Raw genomic sequence first — 13,158 nt, forward strand, 5'->3', positions numbered from 1 at the left:
TTTATTTCACTTGACTTATGTTTTATTATACAGCATATAAGCATTATGACAACAATAAAAACATGACTATTTCTAATTGAAAACTGTTGTTAAGTGAGATGATAGAAAGAGAGACAGAGTGCAGATTGAGAGCAGTACAGTAGCAGAGTAAAACCAGTAGCAGAGTCCCAGTGAGTCAGGTCAGGACTAGGAACACTGGTCTCTCCTCAGTGTCTGAGAGAGTGGAGTCTGGGAGCCCTGGGTGGCCTCACAGGTCACAGAGCCCACCTTCCTCCACTGGTCTGCAGAGAGCCTCAGGGTGCTGCTCCAGCTGTAGCGGCCGTCCTTCTCCAGCACCCCGGGGCTCCTGCTCTCCTCCCAGCTGCTGCTGCTGCTGCTGCTGCTGCTGCTGCTGCCGTCCACCTTCCAGGACAGACTCCAGTCTGAGGGGAAGCCCTTGTTGGCCAGACACATGAGCGTGGCCTTCCCCTGCTCCAGCTCCTCACTGGAGGGGGGCAGCACCGTCAGGGAGGGACGGACGTCACCTAGGAGACAGCAATCAGCTTAGAGGACAGGGACCACACGGCTGTCAGTCGACCAGCAGACACTTGGACACATTTACTGTGTGAGAGCTGATTTAGTCCTTTAAGGAGTTTCTGTCAGATGGTTTTTCTGCTCCAGCAGTCACTCACTCACACATTGTTTCACTTCCCTTTAAGAAGCCTCTCATGCAAACCAGCACAGAGAGAATCATCATACAGAGCCACCCGAAATATATCAAACTACTCTGGAAATAAAATCTCAAAATTTAGACCAGTTTTCAAACTTTCTCATCCAAAACCTTAAACTCAATGTAACTTATCATGAACATATCTAGTGGAAACATAAATACATAAAATGAACTGATTACAATCAAAAAATCTTCATGCACTTTTCAATCACCATCAAAGATTTTTGAAATTTGAAACATTTAACACAATTGAAAGATTTTGCAGATTTCCAAATACCCATTTTGTTTTCACTCTGTTCAACTGAATTGGAATAACTGATTCATTCTGAATTTGTTTTAAAAACATTCATCATTTTGGTGCAAAATTGTAATTTGATCTTGAAAACATCAACAACAGGTTCACAGTTTTATCTCTTTGTACAACTAAAGCTTTTTAAATTGAAGTATCGTGAAAATTCGTGAAGAATCATTTGCTAAAGCTGCAGTGAGATTGCCTCCATGGTAACAGAGGAGAAATAAAAGCAGAAATATAAAAAAAAAAAAAAAATCCCAAGATAATTTAATATACTGAAGATATTACAAATTGAAATTTAAATCCTTCAAATATGTTATTTAATATTTGTGAAGAAACTTACTTCCAACATCCAGTCTGGTTCCTCCACCAAAAGTCCACCACAGTGATACAAAGTCATTGAGCCGCCGTACAAAAACCTCTGACTGCAGAGAGACACGGCTCTCTGACTTTGACACACTGAACTTAAACTACAAAACCTTCAAGGTGAAACTTTACCATGAAAGTTGGAGATAATTATTTATTATCTTACTGAGAATTTTTTTTTCATTTCAATGACATTTTGATTTTCTATTTCAAAGGCAATTATTGACTTTAAGTGCAAAATATTTCTGTAAAATTCTGCATAATTATGGAATGTCAAGGGTGTTGATTATAAATACAGAAACAGTTTTTGTGATAAACCCAGTTTAAATAAAGTTTGACTTACTTCCAACATCCAGTCTGGTTCCTCCACCAAAAGTCCACCACAGTGATACAAAGTCATTGAGCCGCCGTACAAAAACCTCTGACTGCAGAGAGACACGGCTCTCTGACTTTGACACAAACAAACTCACCAGAATTCGTTTCTGTGTGGATGTATGATAAAATTCAAACTGAAAAAAACACAGTACTACAGATTTCCAGAATGTATTGTTTGAAAATGTATTTTTATTTAAAATGAAAATTAAAATAACTGAAATTGGACTGCAGAGATTACAAGGTACAAGGTAACTTCATTGTCACTTTTCTTCAATGTAGTTTAGGAAGAAATGAAATTCAAGGTGATCCTAAATCCTGCTACATCTTGTGGCGTCGAAGGAGGAGTCGAAGAGTTTCACAGCCCGGGAAAAGAAGCTGCTCTGTAGTCTGGTGGTTCTGCAGCAGAAACTGTATCTTTTTCCAGACTGTGTCTGGGGTGGCTGCTGTCTGTCAGTATCTTTTGGGCTCTGTGCAGTAACCTTACTTCACCGAGGTCACTGATGCTCTGGAGATGGGAATCTGTGATGTTCTGGGCAGTTTTAATCCCCCGCTGTAGAGCCTTCCTGTCCTTGACAATGCACGGACCATGCCAGCTGGTGATGTTTCCAGTCAGTATGCTTTCTATTGCATATATAAGCACACCAATTAAACAGAATATGAAGCATACAGAAACAATAGTGCAAATGGGAAAATAGCAGCAAATAAACTCTATAAACAATACAAGAAAGCAAAGCCTACAAAATAAAATTTAAAAAAAAATCAAAAATTATGATGCAGATCTATGTTAAATGTCTCTGTGGCACAGAGAACAAAAAACTTCCTTTATATGTTCCAGTTGGCTGTTGAAAGATAAAATCAAACTTTTGGAAGCAAAACTTGGCAAGAGACCCATGTTGTTTCTGATTGGTCCTGCAAATTTCTAATCAGTATTGACAGATTCACTGATAAACAGCCTCATCAGAGTAATCCAAGTCCCTGTTGGAGTCAGTCAGAGCATTTCCATAGAGAGCCACTTTGCATCAGCAGCTCCATGCTCCAGTGCTCTGGGAGAGTTTATAGTCCTGAGAGTTGAACTCTGGATGACTGACAGCTGTCCTTCATGACAACAGAAGACACAGAAATGGTCCTCATCAAAAACATGACTTTGACCTGCGTCCTCATTTGGACTCTCCTCTGCTGCTGCTTCACAGGTAAAGTCCAGAGAATCAAACTCCTCTCCTCTATGAACATCCGTCCCTCTGAAATGAAGCCGACAAAACCATGGCGCTGCTTTATGTTTCTGTCTCTGTGTCCTCAGAGTCCAGAGGTCAGGTCACAGTGACTCAGCGTGGAGCAGTGAGATCTGCTGTGGGAGGCTCCGTCCCCATCACATGTAGGACCAGTCAGAATGTTTATAGCTCTAACCGTTTAGCCTGGTACCAACAGAGAGACGGAGAAACTCCTAAACTGCTCATTTACGAGGCCAGCACTCGAGCATCAGGGATCCCAGATCGTTTTTCAGGCAGAGGATCAAACTCTGACTTCACTCTGACCATCAGTGGAGTTCAGACTGAAGATGCAGCAGTTTATTACTGTCAGAGTTTTCATGTCATCAACAGTCAGTGGCTGTTCACACAGTGAAAAAGCGTCGTACAAAAACCTCCCTCAGTCAGACTGAACAGAAACTGAAGTGACAACTGCAGCTGGAAGCTACTGCAGAGACTGATACACTTCACTGAGGACACACACACACACACACACACACACACACACACACACACACACAGTATATGTAGCATGCATTCATATCATCAAAAAATAAAAAACAACTACATCTACATCTTATAATAAACCACAAAATCCACTTCTCTTCCTTGGTAAATAATCAGAAGGTTGTTTAATTTGTCTGGCATCTCTTAATCCCAATTTCAATTAGGAATCAGCAGTCAAATAAACTCAGAGAAAGTAATCTAAGCCAAGTTTTTTGCCTTCCCTAAAAGAAATGAAAGGTCATTTCAAAGTTTTGAATAATCTTTCCTTATTTCTGCCTTCATAAATACCTACAAAACTGTTCCTGTCTTTCCTAAAATTCCCCTCTTCTTTGATATTACATCTGTCTTTTCTCTGTCAGACAGGCTCTTTTAATAATGTATTAATCATTATTTGGTACTAATAAAAACACCTGCCTTCATATATAAATATTCAAAGGTTTTGGGGCCTTTTATATAATTTATTGTGGAATCTGTTGTTGCAAAGAGACAAGAGACACCAGCTTCAAATGCAGATGATGTGACACTGAAAAAGAGAAAACACACACAGACTAAAGACACAAAGGGAGGAGGGTGTTAACGAGGGACAGGGGACAGCAAGGCTAATGAGGGACAGGTGAACCAAATCAGGACAGAAAAACAACTACAAACAAATCTAGCTGCTTGACATGGTTACTTATTCAAAGGTTTGTTTAAGAAGTCTAAAAAATGTTCAATACAACATAATTTTTAACAGCTTGGACATCAAAAAAAGACCATACTATGTAAACGTGTCGGTCCATGCTGTCAGCACTGAGGTTAAACAGCATGATATGTTGAGGACAGCTACAGCTCACTGACTCTGTGTGTTTGCATATGTGTCCTGCCTCTCTGCTCCCAGACGTTAAGAGGACAGTGTTGATCAGTGTCTGTCCAGACCTTTCAGAGACACTGAGACGCCGGCAGCACAATGATGATGTCACTGAGTCTACTGCTGGTCACCCTGGGGCTCCTTGTTCAGGGTGAGACTCTCTTCTGAAAACTTTGCTTCAGGATGCAACCAGGTTCACCTCAGTGATGTTCTGCTATGATGGAGAGACACTGAAACAAGCAGCAGTTACCTTCTTCCATCTATTCTCCGTGTTCAAGAAATGATGCTCTTCTGTTTGGATGTTGATCATCTTTCTCCTGTTTTTTATATTTTCCAGGTTCATCAGGAGAAATCATCCTGACTCAGTCTCCTGGATCTCAGTCTGCTGTAGCAGGACAGACTGTCTCTATCACATGTAAAGCCAGTACAAGTATAAGTAGCAACCTTCACTGGTACTTTCAGAAATCTGGAGAATCTCCCAAACTTTTGATTCGTTATGCTACAACTCGTCATTCTGGAGTTTCAGAGCGTTTCAGTGGGACAGGCTCTGGGACTGACTTCACTCTGACCATCAGAGGAGTTCAGACTGAAGACGAAGGAGACTATTATTGTCTGCAGAGGCACAGCTTGCCGTTCACACAGTGAAACAACGTTGTACAAAAACCTCCTCAGCTGGAGAGGAACTGATCTGACTTAACGGCTGCAATGAAACGGCAACACGAGACACATGGATATTGACAAAGTGCAAAACGAAAAGAAGTACAGCAAAACTGTAACACAATCATACACAGTCATTCACATATAAAGTAATATATAATTTTATTGAAAGTTTTCTTCAGACAGAGTTTGAAACAGTTCATTCAAAGTCACCTGTGATGACTGTTTTTGTGTAAATGAGATACATACTCAAGCAGTAAGACAAGGTTATATTATTAGATATGGCTTCATGTTAAAACAAAATAATTAATACAATTATAAAAAAATGACATTTCTTTCTTTTGATTCTTTAAAAATCATTTTTATAGTCGTTCAGCAAACTTACTAAGTTTTAAGTTAAATGAAATAATTCTAAATAAAAAAGTAACAATAATAATTCAACTTGTTACGTTAAAATATTTAAAGTTATTTAATGAAACACACCAAGAGGTTTCCAACAAACTAAGACTTTTTTCATTAATGCATAAAAACAGAAAGTTGTGCAGGAAGATAAAAGTGTTTCAGTCAGTATTATTTATCTCAGATTGCTTCATGTACACTCAAAGTTCCTACATGAAGACTTTGCAAAATGTGACACCATGTTTTATCTTATTATTATTTTTTGTATTATTTATTTGTATAGATTTTTTACTGTGAAACCCTGAAATACTTTTCATTTACATATTTGTAGATGTATTCACAAGATTGAGCATATTTCTTGATGAAGAAAGATATTCACAAAAAAGGCTCCTCATGTAAATCTGCAAAAGTGACATTAATACTTAGATTTAAAAATTTTATATCATCTTATACTGATGATACTCTGCAATTTCTTTCTAATCCCTCAAGCTGTATTAAGTATTTTTTTTATAACACAGTTCAAAATAATGTAATCAAAGTGTCCCTGTTTCATTGATCCAGTTAGACCTTGGCTGCATCAGGACATTACTGTTAATAGGAGACACTGTCAGGAGAGCCTGACAGAGTTAGTGGATATGTGACATGATGTGATTCTGGAGTTCATGAATAAAATCGTCACCAGTGGGGAGACAATCTAACACTGATATGGGTTTTCATCTTGAACCTCTAAACACATGAGAGAGGGGATCTGTTGCAATAAAAATATCCACACATTTATTTCACTTGACTTATGTTTTATTATACAGCATATAAGCATTATGACAACAATAAAAACATGACTATTTCTAATTGAAAACTGTTGTTAAGTGAGATGATAGAAAGAGAGACAGAGTGCAGATTGAGAGCAGTAGCAGAGTAAAACCAGTAGCAGAGTCCCAGTGAGTCAGGTCAGGACTAGGAACACTGGTCTCTCCTCAGTGTCTGAGAGAGTGGAGTCTGGGAGCCCTGGGTGGCCTCACAGGTCACAGAGCCCACCTTCCTCCACTGGTCTGCAGAGAGCCTCAGGGTGCTGCTCCAGCTGTAGCGGCCGTCCTTCTCCAGCACCCCGGGGCTCCTGCTCTCCTCCCAGCTGCTGCTGCTGCTGCTGCTGCTGCTGCCGTCCACCTTCCAGGACAGACTCCAGTCTGAGGGGAAGCCCTTGTTGGCCAGACACATGAGCGTGGCCTTCCCCTGCTCCAGCTCCTCACTGGAGGGGGGCAGCACCGTCAGGGAGGGACGGACGTCACCTAGGAGACAGCAATCAGCTTAGAGGACAGGGACCACACGGCTGTCAGTCGACCAGCAGACACTTGGACACATTTACTGTGTGAGAGCTGATTTAGTCCTTTAAGGAGTTTCTGTCAGATGGTTTTTCTGCTCCCGCAGTCACTCACTCACACATTGTTTCACTTCCCTTTAAGAAGCCTCTCATGCAAACCAGCACAGAGAGAATCATCATACAGAGCCACCCGAAATATATCAAACTACTCTGGAAATAAAATCCCAAAATTTAGACCAATTTTCAAACTTTCTCATCCAAAACCTTAAACTGAACGTAACTTATCATTAACATATCTAGTGAAAACATAAATACAGAAAATGAACTGATTACAATCAAAAAATCTTCATGCACTTTTCAATCACCATCAAAGATTTTTGAAATTTGAAACATTTAACACAATTAAAAGATTTTGCAGATTTTCAAATTACCATATTGTCTTCACTCTGTTCAATTTTATTTGAATAATTGATTCTTTAGGAAATTTGTTTGAAAAAAACATCAATCATTTTAGTGCAAAATTGTAATCTAATCTCGGAAAACATTTTATGAAAAAGGTTTGCGGTTTTATCTTTTTAAAGTTTTTTTTTTTTTTAATTCTAGTATTGTGAAAAATTCGTAAAGAATCATTCGCTAAAGCTGCTGTGAGATTACCTCCATGGTAAAAGAGGAGAAATAAAAACATTAAAAAAAAACCAAGAGAAATAATTTAATGTACTGAAGATATTTTCCAATTCAAATTTAAATACTTCAAATCTGTTATTTAATATTTGTGAAGAAACTTACTTCCAACATCCAGTCTGGTTCCTCCACCAAAAGTCCACCACAGTGATACAAAGTCATTGAGCCGCCGTACAAAAACCTCTGACTGCAGAGAGACACGGCTCTCTGACTTTGACACAAACAAACTCACCAGAATTCGTTTCTGTGTGGATGTATGATAAAATTCAAACTGAGAAAAACACAGTACTACAGATTTCCAGAATGTATTGTTTGAAAATGTATTTTTATTTAAAATGAAAATTAAAATAATTGAAATTGGACTGCAGAGGTTACAAGGTACAAGGTAACTTCATTGTCACTTTTCTTCAATGTAGTTTAGGAAGAAATGAAATTCAAGGTGATCCTAAATCCTGCTACATCTTGTGGCGTCGAAGGAGGAGTCGAAGAGTTTCACAGCCCGGGAAAAGAAGCTGCTCTGTAGTCTGGTGGTTCTGCAGCAGAAACTGTATCTTTTTCCAGACTGTGTCTGGGGTGGCTGCTGTCTGTCAGTATCTTTTGGGCTCTGTGCAGTAACCTCACTTCACCGAGGTCACTGATGCTCTGGAGATGGGAATCTGTGATGTTCTGGGCAGTTTTAATCCCCCGCTGTAGAGCCTTCCTGTCCTTGACAATGCACGGACCATGTCAGCTGGTGATGTTTCCAGTCAGTATGCTTTCTATTGCATATATAAGCACACCAATTAAACAGAATATGAAGCATACAGAAACAATAGTGCAAATGGGAAAATAGCAGAAAATAAACTCTATAAATGATACAAGAAAGCAAAGCCTACAAAATAAAATTTAAAAAAAAAATCAAAAATTGTGATGCAGATCTATGTTAAATGTCTCTGTGGCACAGAGAACAAAAAACTTCCTTTATATGACAAGAAAGACAAAATCAAACATTTAGAAGCAAAACTGGGCAAGAGGCCCATGTTGTTTCTAATTGGTCCTGCAAATTTCTAATCAGTATTGACAGATTCACTGATAAACAGCCTCATCAGAGTAATCCAAGTCCCTGTTGGAGTCAGTCAGAGCATTTCCATAGAGAGCCACTTTGCATCAGCAGCTCCATGCTCCAGTGCTCTGGGAGAGTTTATAGTCCTGAGAGTTGAACTCTGGATGACTGACAGCTGTCCTTCATGACAACAGAAGACACAGAAATGGTCCTCATCAAAAACATGACTTTGACCTGCGTCCTCATCTGGACTCTCCTCTGCTGCTGCTTCACAGGTAAAGTCCAGAGAATCAAACTCCTCTCCTCTATGAACATCCGTCCGTCTGAAATGAAGCCGACAAAACCATGACGCTGCTTTATGTTTCTGTCTCTGTGTCCTCAGAGTCCAGAGGTCAGGTCACAGTGACTCAGCGTGGAGCAGTGAGATCTGCTGTGGGAGGCTCCGTCCCCATCACATGTAGGACCAGTCAGGATGTTCATGTGTGGAGCAACAACCATCTTTTAGCCTGGTACCAACAGAGAGACGGAGAAACTCCTAAACTGCTCATTTACGATGCCAGCACTCGAGCATCAGGGATCCCAGATCGTTTTACAGGCAGAGGATCAAACTCTGACTTCACTCTGACCATCAGTGGAGTTCAGACTGAAGATGCAGCAGTTTATTACTGTCAGAGTGAACATTATATCAACAGTCAGCATGTGTTCACACAGTGAAAAAGCGTCGTACAAAAACCTCCCTCAGTCAGACTGAACAGAAACTGAAGTGACAGCTGCAGCTGGAAGCTACTGCAGAGAGTGATACACTTCACTGACACACACACACACACACACACACACACGTATATGTAGCATGCATGCATATCATCAAATAAAAAAAAAAAACAACTATTTTATTATCTGACAACATCTTATAATACACCACAAAATCCACTTCTCTTCCTTCGGTAAATAATCAGAAGGTTGTTTAATTTGTCTGGCATCTCTTAATCCCAATTTCAATTAGGAATCAGCAGTCAAATAAACTCAGAGAAAGTAATCTAAGCCAAGTTTTTGCCTTCCTAAAAGAAATGAAAGGTCATTTCAAAGTTTTGAATAATCTTTCCTTATTTCTGCCTTCATAAATACCTACGAAACTGTTCCTGTCTTTCCTAAAATTCACCTCTTCTTTGATATTACATCTGTCTTTTCTCTGTCAGACAGGCTCTTTTAATAATGTATTAATCATTATTTGGTACTAATAAAAACACCTGCCTTCATATATAAATATTCAAAGGTTTTGGGGCCTTTTATATAATTTATTGTGGAATCTGTTGTCAACCAAAACAATGTATAAACCTTGGTTTGTCATATTTCACAGTTACAAAAAAGACAGACCCCAGAGCTTTAATGTGAAAACAAGCAGGCAACAAAAACTGAAGGAACGGACGCAAACAGAAACAAGTACAGGAGAAAAAATGAACTAGAGACAAAGCAGATGATGTGAGGAACATGAGAGACAAGAGACACCAGCTTCAAATGCAGATGATGTGACACTGCAAAAGAGAAAACACACACAGACTAAAGACACAAAGGGAGGAGGGTGTTAACGAGGGACAGGGGACAGCAAGGCTAATGAGGGACAGGTGAACCAAATCAGGACAGAAACACACAAAGACAGGAAGTTAAACAGGACATGACACATGAGGAGTGACTTTCAAGATAAAACATAAATCACATTACAAACAAACTTAGGTACTTGACATAGTTAGGTATTCAAAAGTTTGCTTAAGAAGTCTAAAAAATGTTCAATGTCACATAATTTTAAACTGCTTGGACATCAAAAAAAGCTGTTTCAACAGCTGCACAGACGCTAAAAAAACTACCTCATATGAAGAAAATATACTTTATAACTTCATCTTATTGTAACATTTTACACTAAAAAACAAAACATGAGGGAAAAAAAATATTATTTTAACAACAGTCTTCTTAGTCAAAATTTTACTAATGTTCAAGTTCAAAAGTTAAAAATGATCACTTTAATGTCGTTTCCATTAAGCCGATGAAAGGATTTTTTTTTGTAATGCTCCACAACTACATTCAGCCTTTGTAGATCCATTAAAAGTCATTTTAACATGAACTTTGCTCATACTTTTTACCCGCATTAATACTACCTACTTTATTACACCAATATTAAATAAAGATATGGTGTATTGACAGAAATATTTTTTTATTTTGTTTAGTTTTACAAAACTGCATCCAACACATAAAAATGTTGTCATGACACTCTAGTGTAATTTAATTTTTGGTAGATGTTTGCTAGAATAAAATGTATGTTCAGGTCATTAAAGACTTTGTAGTTTTCAGCTTCATTATGAGCAAGAAAATATCAAGTCCCTGTTGGAGTCAGTCAGAGCATTTCCATAGAGAGCCACTTTGCATCAGCAGCTCCATGCTCCAGTGCTCTGGGAGAGTTTATAGTCCTGAGAGTTGAACTCTGGATGACTGACAGCTGTCCTTCATGACAACAGAAGACACAGAAATGGTCCTCATCAAAAACATGACTTTGACCTGCGTCCTCATCTGGACTCTCCTCTGCTGCTGCTTCACAGGTAAAGTCCAGAGAATCAAACTCCTCTCCTCTATGAACATCCGTCCCTCTGAAATGAAGCCGACAAAACCATGACGCTGCTTTATGTTTCTGTCTCTGTGTCCTCAGAGTCCAGAGGTCAGGTCACAGTGACTCAGCCTGGAGCAGTGAGATCTGCTGTGGGAGGCTCCGTCTCCATCACATGTAGGACCAGTCAGGATGTTCTTGTGTGGAGCAACTACCATCTTTTAGCCTGGTACCAACAGAGAGACGGAGAAACTCCTAAACTCCTCATTTACTATGCCAGCACTCGAGCATCAGGGTGTCCAGATCGTTTTACAGGCAGAGGATCAAACTCTGACTTCACTCTGACCATCAGTGGAGTTCAGACTGAAGATGCAGCAGTTTATTACTGTCAGAGTCGTCATGATATCAACAGTCAAGCTGTGTTCACACAGTGAAAAAGCGTCGTACAAAAACCTCCCTCAGTCAGACTGAACAGAAACTGAAGTGACAGCTGCAGCTGGAAGCTACTGCAGAGACTGATACACTTCACTGAGGACACACACACACACACACACACACACACACAAATATAAATTCTTTACAAAACTGGGACAAAAGACACACTTCAGAATTGTTTCTGTCAATAAGGTGAAATCAAATGAAATTGATAACTGTCACCTGTTTTCTTGAGCTGTGTTGAGGTGTCTCTACAAGCTATTTAACCCCTGAAATTTGGGCAAACTGGTGTGATCTCTGTTGAAAACCACGAGGAAAAAGGCAATGAGCAACTTGGCAAGAAATGTCCAGCAAACTGGAAGAACTTCAGAAAAGGTGACAAGAAAATTACCTGAAAATTACTTTTGAGAAAGAGGAAACTTTTAAAAACTCGAGGGGAAACTCTCCAGAAAATTGTATGTATAATTACTGTAACCATTTATTTTAAGTTCATCACTTCACAAAATCTTTTTCATGTTTTTAGGAACTTTTTGGGGGAAATTTTCTTTTTTTTTTTCTTTTAATTTATTGTTTTTACTAATTTCCTGCAAATTGATGGGTCAAATCCTGTAAAGTTGCTCATTGCTTTCCATATTTGTGAATGGAGTCAAACCAATATGTTTCATTTTTTAGGGTTTGGGGCCTCTCAGAACATTTATTGTACAATCTGTGATCCAACAAAAAAAAAAAAAAAACTCTCACATGTCACATTTCACAATTCAGAACTGAAGGAACATGATGCAGAAAACCAGGAAGGTAAAGTCAGCAAACGTTTCAATGTAAAAACAAGCACACAATGAAAACTGAAGGAACAGGCCAAATAAAATAAAGTAAAGGGAAAATAAAACTAAACTAGAGACAAAGCAGATGATGTGAGGAACATGAGAGACAAGAGACACCAGCTTCAAATGCAGATGATGTGACACTGAAAAGAGAAAACACACACAGACTAAAGACACAAAGGGAGGAGGGTGTTAACGAGGGACAGGGGACAGCAAGGCTAATGAGGGACAGGTGAACCAAATCAGGACAGAAACACACAAAGACAGGAAGTTAAACAGGACATGACACATGAGGAGTGACTATCAAAATCAAACATAAATCACATTACAAACAAACTTAGGTACTTGACATAGTTAGGTATTCAAAAGTTTGCTTAAGAAGTCTAAAAAATGTTCAATATCACAAAATTTTAAACTGCTTGGACATCAAAAAAAGCTGTTTCAACAGCTGCACAGACGCTAAAAAAACTACCTCATATGAAGAAAATATACTTTAAAACTGCATCTTATTGTAACATTTTACACTTAAAAAACAAAACGAGGGAAAAAAATATTATTTTATTAACAGTTTTCTTCGTCAAAATGTTACTAAACCAAAGTCTGAGTTTGATTTCATCTGTTTTTAAACATACAGGTTAATGCAGATGAGCATACATCAACTTTTCTTTTTAAATTTTACTTGTTTCTGGGGGTGTTACCACATTCTTCTTTTAATCTATCTTAAAAACATGAACAATGTTGAACTGTATCAATACATTCATACTCAGTTGTGACAAATTAATTTATAATGTTAGGAGACATTTTCATTCCAGTTTCTGGTAAAATTTTACCATCCAGTTGTAAACATTAATATATGAGGTCTCTACTTTTTT

General features: G+C 38.7%; 2 pseudogenes; both read right to left on the reverse strand.

The window, feature by feature from the left end:
- Positions 1 to 538, reverse strand: LOC148186709 (Ig kappa-b4 chain C region pseudogene; annotated as a pseudogene).
- A 5,631-nt stretch (positions 539 to 6,169) lies between these two features.
- Positions 6,170 to 6,745, reverse strand: LOC148186710 (Ig kappa-b4 chain C region pseudogene; annotated as a pseudogene).
- Positions 6,746 to 13,158: the final 6,413 nt, after the last annotated feature.

The sequence above is a fragment of the Plectropomus leopardus genome, chromosome 17 (genome assembly GCF_026936395.1).
Source record: "Plectropomus leopardus strain MGB_pleo_1.0 chromosome 17, ASM2693639v1, whole genome shotgun sequence".
Classification (NCBI taxonomy): Eukaryota; Metazoa; Chordata; class Actinopteri; order Perciformes; family Serranidae; genus Plectropomus; species Plectropomus leopardus.